At 42.9% G+C, this 23651-nt stretch overlaps 1 protein-coding gene and 1 long non-coding RNA gene across 5 annotated transcripts in view; one reads left to right on the plus strand and one right to left on the minus strand.

The window, feature by feature from the left end:
* The window catches only part of LOC138298597 (uncharacterized), a 162283-nt gene extending 142982 nt beyond the window's left edge, over window positions 1–19301 (plus strand). The window contains exon 3 of the long non-coding RNA XR_011204707.1: window positions 18489–19301. This is a non-coding gene — a long non-coding RNA (uncharacterized lncRNA). The remainder of the gene's footprint in view (window positions 1–18488) is intronic.
* The window catches only part of LOC138298551 (zinc finger protein 300-like), a 236587-nt gene that overhangs the window by 83620 nt on the left and 129316 nt on the right, over window positions 1–23651 (minus strand). The gene's annotated exons all lie outside the window — the stretch shown is intronic.

Consider the following 23651-nt stretch of genomic DNA (forward strand, 5'->3'; position numbering starts at 1 on the left):
GTGAGGAACATGTGTTTTTTTAGCCAAATTTTGAGGTTTGCAAAGGATTCTGGGTAACAGAACCTGGTCCGAGCCCCGCAAGTCACCCCTCCTTGGATTCCCCTAGGTCTCTAGTTTCAGAAATGCACAGGTTTGGTAGGTTTCCCTAGGTGCCGGCTGAGCTAGAGGCCAAAATCTACAGGTAGGCACTTCGCAAAAAACACCTCTGTTTTCTTCCAAAATTTTGGATGTGTCCACGTTGCGCTTTGGGGTGTTTTCTGTCGCGGGCGCTAGGCATACCCACGCAAGTGAGGTATCATTTCTATCGGTAGGCTTGGGGGAACGCTGGGTAGAAGGAAATTTGTGGCTCCTCTCAGATTCCAGAACTTTCTGCCACAGAAATGTGAGGAACATGTGTTTCTTTAGCCAAATTTTGAGGTTTGCAAAGGATTCTGGGTAACAGAACCTGGTCCGAGCCCCGCAAGTCACCCCTCCTTGGATTCCCCTAGGTCTCTAGTTTTCAGAAATGCACAGGTTTGGTAGGTTTAACTAGGTGCCGGCTGAGCTAGAGGCCAAAATCTACAGGTAGGCACTTCACAAAAAACACCTCTGTTTTCTTCCAAAATTTTGGATGTGTCCACGTTGCGCTTTGGGGTGTTTCCTGTCGCGATCGCTAGGCCTACCCACGCAAGTGAGGTATCATTTTTATCGGGAGACTTGGGGGAACGCTGGGTAGAAGGAAATTTGTGGCTCCTCTCAGATTCCAGAACTTTCTGCCACAGAAATGTGAGGAACATGTGTTTATTTAGCCAAATTTTGAGGTTTGCAAAGGATTCTGGGTAACAGAACCTGGTCCGAGCCCTGCAAGTCACCCCTCCTTGGATTCCCCTAGGTCTCTAGTTTTCAGAAATGCACAGGTTTGGTAGGTTTCCCTAGGTGCCGGCTGAGCTAGCGGGCAAAATCTACAGGTAGGCACTTCGCAAAAAACACCTCTGTTTTCTTCCAAAATTTTGGATGTGTCCACGTTGCGCTTTGGGGTGTTTCCTGTTGCGGGCGCTAGGCCTACCCACGCAAGTGAGGTATCATTTTTATCGGGAGACTTGGGGGAACGCTGGGTGGAAGGAAATTTGTTGCTCCTCTCAGATGCCAGAACTTTCTGCCACAGAAATGTGAGGAACATATGTTTTTTTAGCCAAATTTTGAGGTTTGCAAAGGATTCTGGGTAACAGAACCTGGTCCGAGCCCCGCAAGTCACCCCATCTTGGATTCCCCTAGGTCTCTAGTTTTCAGAAATGCACAGGTTTGGTAGGTTTCCCTAGGTGCCGGCTGAGCTACAGGCCAAAATCTACAGGTAGGCACTTCGCAAAAAACACCTCTGTTTTCTTCCAAAAGTTTGGATGTGTCCACGTTGCGCTTTGGGGTGTTTCCTGTCGCCGGCGCTAGGCCTACCCACATAAGTGAGGTATCATTTTTATCGGGAGACTTGGGAGAACGCTGGGTGGAAGGACATTTGTGGCTCCTCTCAGATTCCAGAACTTTCTGCCACAGAAATGAGAGGAACATGTGTTTTTTTTAGCCAAATTTTGAGGTTTGCAAAGGATTCTGGGTAACAGAACCTGGTCCGAGCCCCGCAAGTCACCCCTCCTTGGATTCCCCTAGGTCTCTAGTTTTCAGAAATGCACAGGTTTGGTAGGTTTCCCTAGGTGCCGGCTGAGCTAGAGGCCAAAATCTACAGGTAGGCACTTCGCAAAAAACACCTCTGTTTTCTTCCAAAATTTTGGATGTGTCCACGTTGCGCTTTGGGGTGTTTCCTGACCCGGGCACTAGGCCTACCCACGCAAGTGAGGTATCATTTTTATCGGGATACTTGGGGGAACGCTGGGTGGAAGGAAATTTGTGGCTCCTCTCAGATGCCAGAACTTTCTGCCACAGAAATGTGAGGAACATGTGTTTTTTTAGCCAAATTTTGAGGTTTGCAAAGGATTCTGGGTAACAGAACCTGGTCCGAGCCCCGCAAGTCACCCCTCTTTGGATTCCCCTAGGTCTCTAGTTTTCAGAAATGCACAGGTTTGGTAGGTTTCCCTAGGTGCCGGCTGAGCTAGAGGCCAAAATCTACAGGTAGGCACTTCGCAAAAAACACCTCTGTTTTCTTCCAAAATTTTGGATGTGTCCACGTTGCGCTTTGGGGTGTTTCCTGTCGCCGGCGCTAGGCCTACCCACATAAGTGAGGTATCATTTTTATCGGGAGACTTGGGGGAACATAGATTAGCAAAACAAGTGCTATTGCCCCTTGTCTTTCTCTACATTTTTTCCTTCCAAATATAGGAGAGTGTGTAAAAAAAGACATCTATTTGAGAAATTCCCTATAATTCACATGCTAGTATGGTCACCCCGGAATTCAGAGATGTGCAAATAACCACTGCTCCTCAGCACCTTATCTTGTGCCCTTTTTGGAAATGCAAAGGTTTTCTTGATAGCAATTTTTTACTCTTTATATTTCAGCAAATGAATTGCTGTATACCCGGTATAGAATGAAAACGCACTGCAGGGTGCAGCTCATTTATTGGCTCTGGGTTCCTCGGGTTCTTGATGAACCTACAAGCCCTATATATCCCCGCAACCAGAGGAGTCCAGCAGACGTAATGGTATATTGCTTTCCATAATCTGACATTGCAGGGAAAAATTACAGAGTAAAACGTAGAGAAAAATTGATGGTTTTTTCACCTCAATTTCAATATTTTTCTTTTTCAGCTGTTATTTTCTGTAGGAAACCCTTGTAGGATCTACACAAATGACCCCTTGCTGAATTCAGAATTTTCTCTACTTTTCAGAAATGGTTAGGTTACTGGGATCCAGCATTGGTTTCATGCCCATTCCTGTCACTGACTGGAAGGAGGCTGAAAGCACAAAAAATTGCAAAAATGCGGTATGCCCCAGTAAAATGCCAAAATTGTGTTGAAAAATTGGGTTTTCTGATTCAAGTCTGCCTGTTCCTGAAAGCTAGGAAGCTGCTGAGTTTAGCACTGCAAACCCTTTGTTGATGCCATTTTCAGGGGGAAATCCACAAGCCTTCTTCTGCAGCCACTTTTTCCAATGTTTTTGAAAAAAAGACATTTTCACTGTATTTTGGCCAATTTCTTGGCCTCCTTCAAGGGAACCCACAAAGTCTGGGTACCTCTAGAATCCCTAGGATGTTGGAAAAATAGGACGCAAATTTGGCTTGGTTAGCTTATGTGGACAAAAAGTTATGAGGGCCTAAGCGCGAACTGCCCCAAATAGGCAAAAAAAGGCCTGGCACAGGAGGGGGAAAAGGCCTGGCAGCGAAGGGGTTAATTTACATAATCTTTAGCATCGGGTGACAAATATGTTAATTGTTTATTGGTTTTTATTGGTATTTTTAATGTTCTGAAAGACTCTATCCATAGATGTGTACGGGATTTTATAAAGTGCTGATCGATTGTATTTGTGTCTGATTTTATGTAATGAGTTTTTTATGTGCTTTTATGGCCTTTTGTGTCAACATAAATATCTAATAATAATAACAGATATCCTCTTCAGAAAATTAACTATTCTTTTTAGGGCAAATTTCAAGTCAAAATTAGAAAGGCATGATAACCATTCATGCACAAAGCTTTTTAATTTTGTTACAGTAAGGAAGTCCAATACTTTTGAGGATGTTCTTCTGATGGTTGTTTATTGGGACAATTCACCACCTTATTATTAATACCAGTTCGCTAAATGTGATGACATTAGTTCCTCAGTACAAACATGGCTGCAAATGTAAGTTAAGTGTAGGACAATATGATCACACATTTCAAGATGCATCTGTACAAATGTCAGAGATACATTTCCTAAATATCTTAATAAGGTTCCTTTTCCTAGCTGAATGAGATCTAAACTCCGCACTCAAGCCTGTCAAATAGTAAAGAACTAAATGGTCTCTCAATCAGTCTGGCAGTTCATGCCATTACTATAGTTTTACCATTTACCAGAACATAATGTGCGACAGTGAGGTACGTGTAAATATTTGTGTTTTTGTTTGTTTGATTGAATACATCACCACACTTTTACCACCAAAGTTTTTATTTCAATTTAATACATTATCACTCTTCTAACATCAAGTATGTAATGGTCTTTCTACTTTTGTTGCAGGTAGTTAAATAACCAAGGCAACAATACAGCTTAACACGAAAATGTGAAACCACCTTTGAAATGATGTTCGAATTTGTACTCATAAGTACTTTACCTTTATCCATCTGCAAAAAGAACTGTTGTACTGCAAGCGCTTGAATTTGACCCACTCTGTGTAAAGCTGTGATAGATATTAGAAAAGCTGTTTTTAAAGTTTAATACTTTAATGATACTTCTGTTAGTTCAAACGGTGGTAGCATTAGTATGCTAAATGTTAAGATTTGATTTGGTGCTGCTATACTATGTTGGACGTCTATGAAGGACACTGCTTTGGCGTCCTTCATGTAAGACAAAATATTTAACGGGTGCAACTTACATCATACATAGCTATGCCTGCAATCTAACAAATGCATAATGTAATGTACTAGGATAGGCTAATCCTATTTATCCTGACAGTTTTTGGTGGAACACCAAATAATTTCTCTCTTTCACTGTGTCACATAGCACTTATGTGTAGTGATCCTCCTTGCTTCTTTTGCTACCTTCATACAATTAGCAAGTAAGATTACATGATGATACTCTGTGCTATTATGAGCTGAGCTATTAAGTCCAGGTTATTGGGTTCTAGGTTCCTCACACTGCCATTCTGCATTGTTAGACTGATCAATAATGATGCCATTTTCCACTATGTCTATTGTGAATTATTTTACAGATGTGCTACCATGGTAGATGCACCTACTTTGGTGCAGCTAAAAATTAATATTCTTATCTTCATGCACATGTGGATAGCCAATGGTAGAAGTAGTATTTGTGGAAAAGCATAAGTGAATGTTTAGTACCAAATGGTTGGGAGTGCAGCCCTCTTGGATTCTGTCTGTGCATATTTGTACACAATGTCTTGGCATTTTATGCTTACACTCCATAAAAATAAATCTATGATATGTTTCCTCACATTTCCAATATTTTGCCTGCCACGCCTTTATCTAACTCCCTCTTGTGAGATATTTCAGTTTTACTGCTTAATGTCTACCATGACGTTTATTTTCATGGCAGATGATGAGCTACTCGTAGAACTTTGTTGAGAGCTGACAGTACTCATTGTCCAATCTTCAACAATGGGTAGTATTTTGACACCCCTTCCTCATTTGATCAAGTAGCACATTGTAGCAATGTTGTATATCTGGATTTGCGTCATGGCTCCCAGTAACTGACTTTAAAATAGTTTGAGGTCAATGTGTTCACCCTCTGTATAGTACCATACTAAATACACCACTGAGAAATAATGCTCCTTACTAAATTTTCCCTCCTTGACTTATAGTGAGCCCATTGTAGAAGCCAGGTTTTCAGATCTGTTCCTGGCTGTGTTAAGTATGAGTGTGTCAAGTTCAACATTACACCTAATACACACAGGGTCCTATAGGTATGGGATGCCCAACAGTTTTCAACTCTTAGTTACTGACTAGATTGCAAATTAGCCATCTTCCTTGCTGAACCATGGAAGGTATGATCAGCAGGAAAAGGTGTTTTCCTGCCTGCCTGCTTGGTGGTCCGCCCACCAGATTTAGATGCTGGAGGTCCCATAGACTTTAGCCCACCAGAGTCCCGCCGACTCCACCAAGGATTCCAATCCACTGCGACGAAGCCATAGCAAATTGTGGCTGGCAGCAGGACTCAAACAACACTTACAGCTGTGCAGATTTGGATGTGCCTTATCGCCAAGAAAAATGTGGCAGGAGGGGTAAAAACTCACCTTTGTCCCCCCGATTCCACTTCTGTTTCCGGCTGGACAACATCCTCCCTCACTGCGGACACTGGACCATGGAGAAACATGACCCACCCACTCACTGGACACAAAGGTAGGGAACCTGCATTGACTGCGCACATTGGGTGATCATTACACATGAGCTCTGGACCACTGCAGACATATACATGTCACAGTATTTTTATTTTTATTATTGTGACATGCATATGTAGGGAACACAAGTGGGTCAGACACAGATAGGAACACACTGGTACACAACACATATCGCACACATACACAACTGTCATTTTGGAGTCAGAATTCATTGCCAAATGAATGCTGGCACCACAATGACAGTACAATCATACTTGTCACTGTGTCCATGTGTGCACATTGTAAGGGGACCTGTACCTGTCATGTTGTGCTTTGAGTTGTGTGTGTGACTCAGTATGTGTAGGTGTGTGTGTGATGCGATTGGCTGGGTGAAGTAGCGGGAGCTGGAGTGGGTGATGTAGTTGTGTCAGTGTGTGCCACTTGCATATGGCATTGATGTTGTTGTGTATGTTGTGCATTGTGTTTGTGAATGCAACATACATGTGAGTGTTATGTCTGGGTTGTTGTCGTGATGTGTGCCTTGGTGTGGATGTGTTTATGTGGATGAGCGTGTGTGTAGTTGTGTTGGTGTTTGTGCTTGTGTTGTGTGTGGATATTGTATCAATAGTGTGTGTATGATGTGCCATAGATGTAGGTCAATGTGTGAATGTGCATGCACGTGTTGTGTTGTGGTGGAATGGCAATGGATAATTGTGTGTATGTGTGTGTTGTGTTCTGTGTGATACAAGGGGACTCATATGGGAAAGATACATTGTGTGTGACTTACCTCTATTCCATAGTCACTGCCATTGTCCAATGTCCACTGGATCCAGCGATTCCTTTCTAGGTCAGAAATTAGACACCAGTATACCGCCTGCGGGCTGTAATATGTGAAGACGGCGGGCAGAACACCGATCTAAATCAGACCCTAAGTGTTTTAAGTAAGAAATAGGACTCTTTCTTTTCTTTGGCCAGCTGTTCAACAGATTGCTCAGCTCCCCTCTTTGCAACCAGATGATAATTTAAGAGACCATATAGATCACAGAATTAACTTTTTTTTACCACTTTTAAGTGAGCCATTTCTGTTAATTCTAAATTCCGTGACAGAAATTGAAAAAATATTTTTATAGCACTTTTAAGAATTACATTTGTGCCCCCTCCCAGATCACAACTTACGTTCTATTGGCCTAAGCATCTAGATTAACAACACACTCCATTCAATCTTGCCCCATGGTGACCTCTCAAGCTATAACAAGAATTACATGTCTGCCCCCTCCCAGATCACAACTTACGTTCTATTGGCCTAAGCATCTAGATTAACAACACACTCCATTCAATCTTGCCCATGGTGACCTCTCAAACTAAAACAAGGCATAAATGGGCACCCTGGTTATCAGAAGAACTCTTAATGCTTAAATGCAAGGCTAAATCCGCTAAGAAAGTATGTTGTTTGAATGTGAACTTTGTAATAAGGAAGCTTTCACGAAAAGCTTAGCTAGTTACAAATCTGAGCTGAGTAAAGATTTGAAAAGATATTATTCTAATAGAATCAATTCTGCTGATAATATACATAAGGAATATCAGTGTACTATTTACAAATACGACCTCATCTCAAGCATTATGTGAAGAAACTGCAAATGTATCTCTATCACCATTCACAAGATCGAGGCAGAAGGTTTTTCCTCTCTCTCTGGTAATGTTGCAGTTGACCACTGTGCGGTCCAAGCTTAGCTTTATAATTCACGCTAATGCTGTGGAGGCCTTTTTCTAAATTAAAACCTGGCTTGCATTTGTACCCCACACATATCACTTTTTTATATCAAATTATGGAACGATTCACTTCTGTGGTTACTGAATTCAATACATCTCTTCCATTGGGCACTGTACCCTCTGCTTCAAGGGGTGCGTAATTAAAAAAAAAAAAAAAAAAAGAAAAGAAAAAAGATAGTATCATTAACCTCCATCAAAGGGCCGAGCTGTTCAGTCACAACTAATTTGAGGATCCCTGTAATAGCAGGAAGCAGAGTTATCGGGCAATGGCTGATAAAGCAGAGAAGACAATAATACTCTGGACAAAGTGTAATCAGTTTTCACCCATGACACAGCATAGAGGATGTGCTAGTTGCTGCCTTCAGTGATCTTAGGATGGTGGCTGACCTTAGCAGAATGAATGCTTTAATATTACCAGACTTGTTGTTGACATTTGATACTGTTGACCATGCCTCCTGTTCGTTAAGCTAATTCAAACCTAGCTTGACCAGTAGAGTCTGTAATTGGTTCATCTACTGTTTATCTGGACATGCCCAAAAGATTAAGCTGTGCCCTTTCACCTCTTCCAACTCTGAATTCCTTCATTATGTTCCAAAGGGATTGATAGTCGCACAGTATATTTTTAATAACTACACCTTCCGTTTGGCCACACTCATTTGCTATTAGGAGTTCCAGTTACACAGCATGCCAATGACAACGGGTTATTTCTTCCCCTGAGTGGTTGCCAGAATGATAATTTCTATCTTCCACACTGTATGTTGTTGATCAGGAAATAGATGAGAAAACACTAGGTAAAACTAAACATGGAAAAAAATAATTGTGGAGCCACAAGTTTTGGTCATCTACTTTTGTTACCTGTAACACCCACCTCTTAATCACGGAATCAAACTTGATTCTAAACTGTAAATAAACAACAGAATTTCAGCACTGGCCCCATCTTGCATATTGTACATGTCTAAACTTAGTTACATATATATCACACTTTTTTAATGGTAGAAAGACATGCGTCTCTGCCATGATAAGATCTAGGCTACAATACTGAATTGCTGTTGACATAAACAAATCACTAATTCACAGTCTTCAGATAACTAGATAACCAGGGAGCAAGGATGATGACTTCTGCGGAGCTTCTTGTACAGCAGTGACGCATACAAAAACGTGATGGATGGGATACTTGAATTAATCTCTGCCTCTCATAATTACTCAGGACCACATCCCAGTCCACTGGTATTCTGGACACCATGATATCTTAGTTGTGACCCAGCTGCAAATAAGTCTTGACCCTGCTCCAAAAGGAACAGTCCAGTCTGAACTGCCATGCCAGGTCCTGCCTGAACTGGAACACAAGCAAACCAAGATAGGTTTCGCTCTAATTGGGTCTTGTCAGTCGGGTGCAGTTTGGTTTCAGTGACACAGTGAGCACGGGTCCCACGTCTGGTCATACCCATTGCACAGCTTACCGTGCAGCTTCACTTCTTTCAAGGCAATTTCATTGCTTATCTGTTCAAGCCAGAAAACAGTGGTTCAGAGCTACTGAGTGTATTGTAGCTATTATGGCACTTATTTTTTGCAGATCATTTAATTCAATATTCTCCTTCATTCCACCGGAGTATGGCTTCTGCACATCCTACAATTCCGATGATCCTGACTTGGTGTTGAGCATTTTCCATCCTATCCCCCAGCTTCTGGAACTCTATGCCGTATGATGTTTGGCCAACACCTCATCACCTGCTCTTGAGGAAGAAACCAAAATGTTCTTATTTGCCAGCTTGTAGTTATTTCTGTTTTGTGATATTTTCTTAATGCCAAGAGAACTATAAGCAAATAAGTACTCAATTATATTTTGGAAACATAAACATTTGGTGATCTACTTCAATAAGTAAAACCACAAAGATAGGGAGATTCAGCCTATAGAGTATTTAATAGTTTTGCCATCTTCTCCATCGTCCTCACACACAGATTGTTCCTAATCCTCTTCATATACCGAAGTAGCGATGTTTTATAAATGCTCTTGCACAGATCGTGTACTGTATGACAGAGCATGTATTCTCTTTGTCTCTTTTTACAAATTTTCTATTGCATATTTTAGGAACTTAGAGTCTCATCAAAATATTTTTTATTTTGGATTACTGATTTCATGTCTTTATTAAAAGTATTTCTTTTGTCTTTCTTCGCTGAAAGTCTTTGACATTTTTTCGTCCTCAATATCCTATGTTAATGTTTTGAATTGCTCTTTTTTTGTCCTTTCAAACTCAAAGATGAGCCTTGACCCATTTGCTTATCTTATATGTGTTTTTCATTCAACCCTGAAGTAATGGTATGTTGAGGGAATCTATAAATCTGTTCCCTATTTTTTATTGTGCAAAGGTTTTGATGTTCAAGAAAAAAATTATGGTGTTTTTCCCTTTGATTCAGATATTTCTGCTTCCAAGGTTGGTTAGTCTTTGCTTTCTTTTCAACACTGACAAAGTATCATCTGAGGCAATTTTCAGGCTTCCATTATTTCTGTTAGCCCACTGCCCCATTCATCACTTGTTCTCATCATATTTAAAAACTGACCTTCCAGGATAAGACTAGGACGGCCCGAAATTGGAAATTGAGCAACAGGCATGCTTCTTATTTTGCCTTAAAGGATTTTTATCAGTACTTGCGGGTTACCTCAAGGAGGGTTGGCAGTTAGTCTTTCATTGGTTCACTAAAGCAGCTAATCAGGTTGCTCCTCTGCATTCTATCAATTTGTTCTGTAAACCTATACATGCGCCGTGGCTCTCCCCTGACTTGATTTAAGAAAAGAAGCATTGTAAACAGTTAGAGCGTTGTTAGTGGGTCAGTTAGAGCGTTGTTAGTGGGTCAGATATGTCCGAGATGATACAGAAAGGTATAAAATAGCTTTAAAAGAGTATCAATCAACTTGAATTTATAGAGCACGGCTAATCACCAAGAGGGTTTCCAGGTGCTGGGATCTTGCTGGGCTCAATTGAAAAGCCAAGTCTTGAGTCCCTTTCTGAATTCCTACAGGGAGGATGGTGTTTGGAGGTGGAGGGGGAGGTCGTTCCAAGACTTGGCGGTGAGGTAGAAGGATCGTCCTCCACTTTGGCTTTGGAGGATTCAGGGAGTGTGTGCAAGGGAGGCAGAGCGCAAGGGTCTGGAGGGTTGGCGTAAGTTTAGGCGGTGGTTGATGTATGCTGGTCTAGGTCTCGGAATGCCTTGTAGGCGTGTGTCAGCATCTTGAGGTGGAATCTTTTCTGAATGGGGAGCCAGTGGTGGTTCCTGAGGTGGGGTGATGTGGGTCCATTTGGGGAGGTCGAGAATGAGTCTAGCGGCTGCGTTCTGAATCGTCTGGAGTGGTGATTCCTGCATAGAGTGTGTTGCCGTAGTCCAGGCGGCTGGTAACTAGGGCTTGAGTGATGGTTTTCCTAGTGTTGACTGGGAGTCATCTGAGGATCTTTCGGAGCATGCAGAGGGTGTGAAGGCAGGCAGAGGACACTGGGTTGATCTGGCTTTTCATGGAGAGTTTGCTGTTCATGATGATGGCAAGATTTTGGGCGCGGTCTGTCGGTGTGGGTCTGAGTTCAGAGGACAACCGGGTGTCATTTCATGGAGAGGTGTTGTTCCCAAAGATCAACACTTCTGTCTTGTATGTGTTGAGCTTCAGGCAGTTTTGGTCATCCAGTCGGTGACATTCGTCATGCACTTTTGGAAGTTGGTTCAACTGGTGAAGGGGTCTTCTGAGAGTGAGAGGATGAGCTGAGTGTCGTCTGCGTAGGTAATGATCTTGAGGCCATGGGTTCTGTCAATGTTGGCTAGGGGCGTCATGTAAGTGCTGAACAGGGTGAGGCTGAGTGATGATTTCTGAAGTACCCGGCAGATGGTGCTCTTGGGTTATGAGGTGAAGGGTGGTAGGAAGATTCTCTGGGTTCATTCTGTGAGTAATGATGCCATCCATTTGAGGGCATCTCCATAGATCCTGATATGGTGGAGTCTCTTGATGAGTATGTGATGAGATATGGTTTTGAACGCTCCTTAGAAGTCGAGGAGGATCAGGGATGCTGTTCGACCCAGACAAGGAGTGTTCTGATGTCGTCGGTGCAAGAGATCAGGGCGGTCTCAGTGCTGTGGTTGGTGCAGAAGCCGGACTGGGACATGTCCAGCAGGTTGTCTTTCTCCAGGTGCTTGGTGAGTTGGCAGTTGATGGCCTTCTTGAGGACTTTGGCAGGAAAGGGAAGCAGGGAGTTAGGGCAGTAGTTTGTAAGTTCACTGGGGTCAGCGGAGGGTTTCTGGAGGAGGGGTCTGACCTCTGTGAGCTTTCATCCACTGGAAAAGGTGAATGGATGTGTTGAGAATGGCGGTGAGTGTGCCTCTGATTTCCTTGCTCCAGAGGTTGAGGAAGTAGTGGGGGCAGGGGTCACTAGGGGCTCTAGAGTGGATAGAAGTCACAGTGGCTGTAGTGTCCTGGGTGGTGAGCTTCTCCCATGTGGTAAGCGAGTGCTTGTGGGAACGGTCTGTCAGTGTGAGGAGGTTGCAGATGTCTGTGGGTTGTGGTTTGAAGTTACTGTAGATGGTGGATACCTTGTTGTGGAAGTGGTCTGCCAGGGAGTTGCAGATTTCCAGGCAGGGGGAGATCGTGTTCTTGGTGGCTGATGGGCATGCAAACTATGACGATGCTGAAAGATCCTTTCAGTGGTTGGAGCTTGATTTGATGCAGTCTGCTAGGGTCCTTCTTTTCGGGTCTTTTAGGAGTTGGTGGAATTTGCTGAGGACCGATTTGAAGGTGGCTCGATATGTGGGGTCTCTGCTGGTGCGCCTTCTTTCTAGCCTTTTGCAGTTGCTCATCATTGTCTTGGGTTTTGGAGTATACCAAATGGCTTGTTTGGTGGATCTGCTGGTCCTGGTTAGCTTGGCAGGGTTGAATCTATCTGTGCAGTTGGTGATCCAGGCAGAGAAATTCTCTGCAAAGTTGATTGCGGAGTTGTGTTGGGTGGTTTGAGGGCGTTTGTCCATTGGGTCTTGATTACTTTGTTTCAGTGGGCGGACATGGGGTGCTTGGAGGTGGTGCTTGGGGGTCCTGCAAAGGTGAAGTGGATGATGGCGTGGTCGGTCCAGGTGAGTTCAGTGATATGTCTGTACTTAACTTTGTCGCTGGTCATGAAGATTGGGTTAACGTGTGTCCTGCGCTGTGTGTGGGGTTCAGTGACTAGTTGGACGAGACCAATGCTGCTCATGCTTTCCAGGAGGTTGGTGGCGTTGGTGTCTTTGGGTTAACAAGGTGGAAGTTGAGGTCGCAGAGGAAAATGTAGTGCTTGGAATCAATGGCCAGTGGGGCAATGCATTCGGGGATGACGTTTCAGAAACAGGGCTGTGGTCAGGGTGTCTGTAGGAGAGGGTGCCTCTGATGGTAGTTTTGCCATCGGTTTGGTATTGGAAGTTGAGGTGCTCTATGCTGGTGCTCTAGGATGGCAGTGGTGCTGTCTTCGGTGGTGGTGCAGCGGATGGTTTCCTTTGGAAGATGACAATGCCACCTCCATGTTTGTTGGAACGGTCCTGGTGTTTTATCTTGTAGCCGTTGCGGTGGTGGGGGTTGAGGAGAGGTTGAGCCAGGTCTCTGTGATGAAGATAACGTCAGGGTGAGGGTAGTAATGGTGTCCCAGATTTCAGTGGTGTGTCTGCAGAGCGATGCAGTGGAGTGGTTCCGGGGTGGTTGTGGTCTGTGCAGTGGGTGTGGTGTGGGTTTCTGTGAGGGCGTGAGATCTTGAGTTGCAGGCAGCTGTAGCAGGTAAAAGGTCCTGCTATTGATCGAGGAGATGCAGTGCAGCAGTTGTCATTGTGGAGTTTGGGGTCCAGGGTTTGGAGCTAAACAGTGGAGTATCTGTGAGTGGCCAGAGGGCCAGTGGTTCCTGGAGCTGGGCATGTTCCAGGCACAGACAGACACAGATGGTCTTGTCTTAAGCCGCCCACTGAGCAGGTCCGCTGCGCAGTCACACTGCAACCCCAATTAAATAGGTCCAGGGAGGTGGGAGGGTTGCTGGGAGGCAGGGCCGGCAGGATGCCGAAGGAGTAAACGGCGGGAAGTGGGTGCAGGTTAACAGAGACAGCAGAAACAAAAGAATCAGGCAAAATAGACCAAAAGCAAGTAGAATATGGAACAAGCATTAGCAAAGCCAACAGATCTCTACTAAGGGCAAGCTATTGGCTTTGGCAATCGGGTGTGGGTGAGTAACGGGTGGGGCTGGAAACTGGGCGATTAAAAAAAGCACTGTCATTTTAAAGATTTTTGTGCCCGGGCAAAACATATTTTAGCTGTTTTGTTTGAAACTTTAAGTATAATCCAATATTGTTAAGCATCATGCAGGTTCCAATAATAAAAAAATGGGTTATATGATTCAAATATTTTCCGACAAGAGGGCCCCAACATATGACTGGCTGGGGCCCAAAAGTCTTTAAAATGACACTGAGGGGAAGAGAAAGTACGGAAGGAAAGGAAAGGAGGGGCGAGAAAAGGGAAGGCCAGGACACTAGAGGTAGCAGTTTTGAGTAGTCAACTGTACTAGCAAGGGAAGCAAGAAGATGCGGTGCGAGTACGAGTGTCATATTTATACATTTCTCAAATTTTAGAGCAGTGAATGCCTTTGACTTACAGCAAGCCGGTTGTGGAATAAGTACATTTGATGCCTGCTATGGCAGTTGAGATTACTCTCATGGTCAATGAGATTGTGTTATGATCTGTATACAACACAGATGTTGTGTGGTCCCTATTAGGTTAATAAGAATATGTGTTTAGGGCAACAGCACCACTGAGTGTGGGAAACTAAATCAGACCCACATCACATTGGAGCTGTCAGGCTAACTCCAGGTTAGCTTGTAGTGCCTCACCAAATCCTTGAGAGGAAGGAGGTGATTTGTGGCAACCTAAACCTGACACTCTGATTTCTCAGGCAAGTCATGGAAAGATCATACCTCTTTCGCTCAGTTACTCAGTGACTCACACATGGCAAGGAAGGAGATTAGATGCAAACTGGATTTCAAAGCATTTACTGAAACAACTGCATTTTCGTACAAAAAGCATGGGCTGCAATAAATAAGGAAGATGAAACATAGTACGGTAATCATCATTACAATCAGTGTAAAGAAGATAAACAACCCCACCATTCTGTATGATTCCATACAGCCTAGACATTCCTGCCTGCACCATATGTCTAGCTCTGAGAGCATAGTGGATGTAACCCTACTGCCTGTCCCAATCTAAGGGAGTAACCCCGACCCCATAACTGAGTAGGGTGGCAAAGGTCTGCCTGTTGTCTTGGTGGCAATCCTCTCAGGAAACTGAAGACTCAGTGTCAGGATCAGCAAATTGGTTTGTAGAATGGTGTGTGTCCCAGGACGGCCACAACTGGAATGCCCTCTGCCCTCCTTAGGCCTGCGTGGTATTAATATAATAACCCCTACAGAGTTTGTGGAGCAAGCCTCATGTACTGATCCATCTAGTGAATAGGGACTGGGTCCTGGACTGGCAATACCAGCTAGCAAATCATTTACCATACATAACAGCCTCAAGCAGGGCACAGAGTGTGTGCTGTACCATGCCTTGATAAAATGTGCATCACAAACTCTGACTTCCTAGGAAGTAGCAGCTGATTAAAATATAAAAACATGCTAAAAGCTGGCTGTGCTAAAAAAAATATGAAAATGAATACAATTTATCTAAGTGTAAAAAGCACATGCTATGGACCTAATGCTAAAACAAGGGTGTCCAACCTAAGCACTTAAGGGGTTGTACAATTCCCTCCCCTTGCCGGGACAGGAGTGCGGAGGATAGTAAATAAAAAGCTAGCATAAAACTTACATAAATTTATTAAATATGTAACAACTTGCAGCTAAAACAAAAGTACTACAAACTGTAAGTCTAGAACCAAAATGTAAAAGGATGTCCATGTCGACAAGCAGAACAAGCCAAAGCACAAGGCCGAATTGGAAAATTTTGTTTGGAAAAATTAAAGCCAATTAAAAGTCATCGGAATCCTGCATGATGTCCAACATGGTAGTGTAAAACCACCAGAGTCTCACTGAAAAGTTCTGAGGAGCTGTGATGCTATTAATTGTGTTTGACCAATGACTTTGTGTTTCACCACTGCGCATATTAGTTGCTCAATGTTCACCAGTAGCACATTATATGTTTTGTTCAGTTTAGCTGTCTATTGGCTTTGACATGGCGTTAGCCATTACATTTTGTATTCAGTTTAGCTCCCTATTGGCTTTGACATGGCATTAGACATTACATTCTGTATTTAGTTTAGCTGCCTATTGGCTTTGACATGGCATTAGCCATTACATTCTGTATTCAGTTTAGCTGCCTATTGGCTTTGACATGACATTAGACATTACATTTGATATTCAGTTTAGCTGCTTATTGGCTTTGACATGACATTAGACATTACATTTGCTATTTAGGTTAGCTGCCTATTGGCTTTAACGTGGGCTTAGACACTGCAGTTGAGACATTGCAGATGAGCTGTGTTTTTCCAAGCTGTGTTTTTCCACAAGATGGACCAAGCTGTTTTCTTCACACCAGACCTTAGCTGATAAGAGCACGGTGATTTTGTGTCTACCTAGCAATCCAGTCTGAGAACGGGGAGCTCAGGAGAATTGGCCTCTGTCCAATGTTCTTCGGCTCTCACACTGAGTTTGCTTTTAAGGATGACTCTGGGCTACAGAGAGTTAGATTGAATCTGCTTGACTTCAGACAGGAACTAGACGTCAGTTGCCCGTCTCCCGTTTGGGTAGAGAATGTCTTTCTCGCAGTTGACCGGAGTCATCAACTTGCAGACCCCAGAAAGATGAAGCTGAATATAGGCCCTACCGCCTTGCCCATACAGAGATGAATTTTGACTTTTATGCTTTGCTTTAAAGTTATGCTATCACATCTATTTGCTGTGTACACTGCAACTGAGAAGTACTTTGATATATTTTGCTTTCATTGCTGCAACTACTTTTGAACGTGTGCTTCCAATCTACTAATTTCGTCTCTCAGGAACTTGTGGGTGGGGAATTAACAACAATAAATGTCTTCTTAAAACTCAGAAGTGCATTGCAGAGAGGTTCTGTAAGCTCGGTTATGAGATAAGAGGGAAAGCAGAACAGGAGCACATATGATCTGTAACCTCAGCCACATTTGAGGAGACAGCCTTCTGTGCCAGATATCATAGCACCGGGAGCCAAAGCAACTTGATCCACGAACACTGGCCCACAGAAGGCATCACGAAGCAACCACAATCACATGGGACAACTCTGGCAATGAACCCTCATCAAGAATATCAACAGATTTCTGTCCGCAGAAAGTACTTGCTGCTGGACAAGACACATTTCCAGTGCATGTTCGAAAGAGCACCATAAGCAACGGAAAACAGACTGCACACTGCAGAATACATGTCCAAATGACAATGACCAGTCCTTATCAAGTTCTTCCAACAGTGCAATTCCAAAGTAATGCATCATTCATTCAGGACACAGCTGGGCTGGTGGGAGCTCCATCACTCTTCCTGGTCGAGATGTGGCAGCCATTACGAATCAAAAATAGCGACAGCAAATTACCACCAATTAATGACAAGACAATCTGGAAACCTTCAGAAAACACTCAAAAAAAGTCAGTGAATGGCTGAAGGTATTAACCCAAAGACATTCCGGACTGTACTTATAAATTCAGATCCAACAGCCTAAAAAATAAAAAAAAAGTGTAAAATCCCCATGGTGTTAGATGCACTGAAAATGAGGCTCACCAATTCAGAAAGTTTGTATTTAGAGTGGACTGTATCTCAGCTGACGACCTTGTCACTTACAGTTCATATGTCTAACGGGAAGATATGAGCGCCACATATTTTTGAAACAATAGTGCTTTTAGTCTGCTCAGCACATTTTCACTATTGGAGAAACATAAATCACATATGCAACACCTGCTCTCATCCCACAACAGCCTTGATCACTCAGCATCAAGTAACTCCCATTCAAGAGTAACTAAAATACTGGGCGGATCATAGAGACGAGAATACCCTTCAAGTAGACAGCTAAGTTAGCTACTGATGCATTGCAAATGCCGTGCAATGCCATCTGTTTGCAAATCATAAGAATGGCTTACAGAAGTTTCACATTTGAGTCCGATAAGAAAAATCTCCTTTTCACCACTCATGCATTTGAAATCAAACGGCAGCTCCCGCACCTCAGGGATGTAACTGTCTCCTAACTTTTCAAACCTGCCAATAGGAAAATGTTTCAAACATGAAGTGAATTGGAATGTTGATATCAGCAGGGATATCACTCCTTGTATTGACCACACTGACAATGGTCTTTCAGTACTGTAAAAGGCAACTTATCTAGCTTTTCTATATTAAGCATGATATAGTTAGCTTACTTCTTTGCCATTATCTGTTGCTCATGTAAGGTTGAATATGGCAAAAAACTCCTTGGAGTTAACATGCTTCCAAGGCACGAAACTCGTCTTCAGAACTTGTAAAGTCCAACTCAACTCCATAATGGACCTAAGTTGACTTTGCCCATGTTGTAAAAATTACGTTGTTTTAAATAATTTCAATAGGAAAAGACACTATTTTATTCAATGTGTATATACGAGTAGACTGTGTTCAAACCATTGTCGACAACAGTTAAAGTTTCTTTAAGTTTTCCTTATCTATTTGCCTTAAAAATGTCATTATATATTACTTATAGAAATCTTTTGGAGAACGGTGTTCGAGGATCTAACAAGAAATCTTTAAATCTGTTTTTTCAGAAAGGAGAGAGAGGTGCTGTTCTACAGCTGTTTACGTGGATGTTTGCAACCATCGCTGATATAATTTACCCACAATGTATGGGGTGATGATACCTGAATGCTGTGTGATGATGTAATGAGGGTCCGGTCTGCTCGCTCTAAAAACCTGCTTGAAGTTGATAAAATGCACGACAACCATCTGTGTCTACTGGCCACAATAGCCACTTGTTGGCACCAGAAAGTTATGAATTAAAGGTACTGTTCTGAACCATATCATTGAGCTGGTCTTCGGAAAAGTTCACTAGTTTCTACCAACTGTCAAATTCAGCGATGGAGGGAATATTGGGCACATTCATTTCTATTACTTTTGCTAACCCACGGCAAGTTGTTTGCAGAACACTGTCATTCAAGAAAATGATTTGGAACAGAATTAAACATTCTCTAAATAAAGTTTCCATGCCTTGTATCTGCCAATCTTTTGTTCCCCAAACAGTGTTTAAGTCTATTGACTTTTTCCAACACTCAGCCTTCGCTGGCTAACTGGGAAATAAAAGAATCTGAATACATTAATTTAGTGTCAGCAATATGTTTCTTCCTTTTGATGTGGGTAATTTGAAATAATATGACTCAGCATTTGTGACATCATGCCCAGAAAAAAAATTCTTTACGTATGTTTTGGAAATCCCCACTGGTGGAGTTAGACAATGTTGCCACTGTGTGTAATTAAAAACTACTCTGGGAGTACTAGCTTAATGCAAATGATGGTGTCCATAATAATGGTAACAGAACACTTCCCAATAATTTGTAGTGTTTATATATAAATCTTCACTTCCAAACACAGTATAATATTCAAACTCAGAAAGTATAGAATCAACTGTTTTAACATTTTAACATCCCAGTCATCAGAAACAACCCCAGGTGTAATAACGTAATTCATTGACATTTCAAAAACATATGGAATATGTATCAGTTTAGTTAGTCCAAATGCACCAAAAAGGTATCTTATCCCAAACAATCCCATCAGGAACTGGAACAGCAGAAATGTCCACAAGGGAGAAGACTCTTTGCACTTTATGAGAAGACAAATAAGGCTTTAAAACCTCATCCACCAGTTTGACAGCAGAGAGTTAAGGAAGATAATGGCCATGCATAAGCAGAAAAAAAGATAATCAAACCAATCCATAGAAGGAAAGCACGCAATGCCAATATAATCCACAGATAGTACAATGGATGACTCAAATAGCTGTGTTTAAGCCAATTAAAAAGCTTAAGGAGTCCATGTGCTGATGCAATCAGGGGTGCTGAAAGAAGCTGAAGAAAAATCATCAATGTCGGCAAAATAACCAGAAGCAGTCTGTGCAAAACTGAAGCCGGTGAAGGTGAAAGTGTACTAGTAGATGTATCCAAAGGGAGGTTGTCGTAGACAATCCCTTCTGTTTGTGTTGCCTTTGTAAATTGCAAATTAACATTGTTTAATGCTTGAAGAGGCATCTCCTGTATGGTTTTGAGAGGGGCAAGGGAACTACCCAGGAATCCTTGTGGTCTACTCTGCAGGATTGGCCACATGATGCAACTTTATGTGATCAATGGAGACAAAGCTGTTGTCTTTGGAACCAGGCCGTGGTGACACAATAACAGTTCTTGTACCTTGTATTCCAAGAACCAACACTGGTGCTTGGTAGGATGGGACAAATTTCTTCTTCACAGGTATCTTTTCTCAAACAGATCCCCAATTTTCAGAACCCAGCCTGTGGATGTTGTTGAATCCCTCATTTCCAAGGTGGTGGCATGTTCTGTGGAATGTTAATTTCGGAACTGTTGTAATTCTTGCAAGACAGCCACACATTGCATTTATTTCAAAGAGTGTTTCTGCAGCCACCGTGCCAGGATCATCAAGATCTGGGACGTACATAGGGTGATGAACGGGACTTCATAAGGGGTACGGCCTCCAGGAGATCTTCTAGGCAGATTATTTAATGCTCTCTGACTCCATACAAGTGATGGACCCAATTACGACCTCAGCCTAGTACTCTAGCTGTTAAGGATTGCATTAAGTCCTGTTTTATTCTTTCAACTACTGAATTTCCCTCAGAGTGGTAGAGGCAAGAATAATGCACCATAACACCCATTGTTCCCATGGCGTCCTGTATGCCCTAGAGGCAAGAGCCCTGGTCTGAGTGGAATGCTGCAATTGCATATGCCCCAGTAATGAATTTCAAATCTTTAATAACACTTCAAGCATCAACCGATCATTGCAGACACACCCATAAGAATCTAGCGCAAGAGTCTACTGCAAGTAGAATGTATCTGTATGCACCATCTGAATTTAAAGGACAGCAATGGGGCAGGTACACAGACCGCATAAGAATATTTGCGATTCGGAGGGGTGTCTGCAGGGGTCTAATTGTGGAAACTTTAATCTGTTGATATATGTCACAGCTAAGGACATACTGTTCGGCCTGTTTGTACAGACCGTGCCACCAATAGCATTTTTGTAGAAGGGAAAGGGTAGCTGCCACACCAGCATGGGCAGAAGCAACATCCTCATGAGCTGCTTTGATCAGTTCTAGCCTACGGTCTTGGTTGGGTAGCACACAATCACCCATCCCTGGTATTGTTACAAAAGGAATGTTTTGGGCACTGAAATGGTAGGAATATTTGGTTTGGTATGCTTTTGGTAAAGGCTTGCCATCAGTCGAAGCATTCACAGCAGCCAAGATGTCATCATCTATTTTGTATGAGAAAGAGTTATCCCAGCAACATAAGTTGTAGCAACTATAGATTTGGCAGCTCCATCAGTCAATGAGTTTCCTACAATGTGTATCCCAACACGTTGATGGCCCAGTGTATGTATTACATTAGCCTGTGACAGTTTGTCTTTTGTGCTTAATGGTGTTTCCTTTTTAATCTCTTAACCCATTGAGATGTTGGTAGTGTAAGTTCTCATTGAAGGACTGGACACAATTATACGAATCACAAACAATAAGTGTAGGGAGTTCAGCATCTGTATGTTCCAGTGTCAAAAACAATGCTTTAAGTTCAGCAAGTTGTTCTGTGCAATCCCCTCGGGCAGTGGTTCCTAACCTGTAGTCTGGGGACCCCTGGGTGTCCGCAAAGCCTCCTTAGGGGGTCCGTGACTGCTGAGAAAATTATATAATATTAACAGGTTAGGTCTCCAGCTTTCAGTAATGACTCAGTGCGGGGGTCCCCATATTCAAATAAAGATTCAGTGGGGGTCCCTGGTCTTCAGTAATGATAAAGTGGGGGTTCACAAAAGTCTAAAGGTTGGGAACCACTGCCCTAGGGACTGCATGTAGGTTTGTAGAGGGTGGAAATTACCATTGTACATAATTCCACAGACGGCTGTGCAAGCCGATGAGTATTGGTGTTTGGTACCTACAGCTAGTTGAGCTGAACCATCAGTGTAAATGGCGATTCTGTAATGGTCAAGAGGCATAACATTAATAGGCATGGGGTATATAAGTTCATATTGGAGAAGTTCTTCAGTCTGACGTTTTGAATCAAAAACATAATCAACATCAGTGGCAGTCAAAGAGGTTGCCCCTTGTACCCAAAGTGGATGTAATGATTTTTCATTTGGAATGTTGGCTTTGGTAACAGCCTCGAGGACTGGGGTCGGGGTAACCAGGGGCTAGTGGTCTCTCCTTGATGACTGCAATCTGGACTGCAGTCATTATTTTTTCTATTGGTGCAAAACGCATTTCTGCATTTGAGTATAAGTGTGATTTCTATGCGATGGGTACAGTGTCACCTTCACTAAATGTGACTATGTGAGGGAAGGACCTGGCCTGGAAGTTTGGGCTGGACTGTTCACATTGGGAGTGGGGTCAAGACTGATTTGCACATGACTGGCTCCAAAATGAGGTGACGTGGTGATAAAAAACTATGGATTAAACCCAGATCTTTGTGACTGGGGTGGAATGTTTGCATTGTTCAGCATTCCGTCCATCACCTGTTCTTTTTGCCTTTGTCGCCCTAAATGGGAAGGGTAGATCCAGACGTGGGTCTCAAGCTCCCTGCGCTACTGGATTCAAGCTAGCCTGTCTGATGAGAGGTGATACCCTGAAACCAGTCCTAGGATGCTTGTTTCCAGGCCAGGGAGGACCTGGTCTGGCAGTTTGGGCTGGACTGTTCCCATGGGGAGCAGAGTAAACACTGATTTGCATATGGCTGAGTCCAAAATGGGGTGGTAAGGTGGGCATAAAAACAATGGATTAAACCCAGATCTCTGTGACTGGGGGTGAATGTTTGCATTGTTCAGCATTCTGTCTATCATCTTTTCTTTGTGCCTTTGTTGCTTTAAGTGGGAGGGGTAGGCTTAGATGCGGGTCCCGTGCTCACTGCACCACTGGATTTATGCTAGCCTGGCAGATGAGAAGTGATACCCCGAACCGGTCCCAGGATGCTTGTTTCCAGTCCAGGGAGGACATGGCCTGGCAGTTCGAGCTAGACTGTTCCCATTGGGGGAAGGGTCAAGACTGGTTTGCATATGGCTGGGCCCAAAATGGGGTGGCATGGTCCGCAAAGAAATTATGGATTAAAGCCAGATCTTTATGACTGGGGGTGAAGGTTTGTATTGTTCAGCATTCCATCTATCACCTGTTCTTTTTGCTATATGTGAAACTGATGGCACCCAGGATGACTTGGATTACCAAATTTGTTTTGTTGAGTGCAAGTGTTTTGCAACAAGCATGTCAGTCTGTAATGACCTGAGAATTTGAGTATGTTAGGCTGTCCAGTGTTTGCTTGAGAAATTAGGACGGATCAAATCATAAAGTGGTTTTATGCGCTGAGCATAATCTGAAATGTATTTTCTGCCAAGATTAAAGAATTCTAACAAGGATTGCACTTTCTTGATATTGTTTGGTGGTTGTAGTTGCGCACACTTCTCTAAGAAGTGTGGTGGCAGAATTTTCCCCTCATTTGAAAGCTCATATCCCAGAAATGGATACAGAGGAAAGTAATTTTAGTTTTCTTAAAGTTGAATTTGTAGCCCTGGTCAGAAAATCCCAGTACTATGCGATAAACCCTGGCCAGATGTGTTTTAGGTTGTCATCTGTCATACTAGTCTCCAGGGGAGTATGTCAAAGCTGTGTACTGGCACCTACCCTATTTTCGTTATTCATCAATGGCTGTCCCTTTCCTGGGCCAGGTAGAGTCAGA

This window comes from Pleurodeles waltl, chromosome 1_2 (genome assembly GCF_031143425.1).
Source record: "Pleurodeles waltl isolate 20211129_DDA chromosome 1_2, aPleWal1.hap1.20221129, whole genome shotgun sequence".
Lineage (NCBI taxonomy): Eukaryota > Metazoa > Chordata > Amphibia > Caudata > Salamandridae > Pleurodeles > Pleurodeles waltl.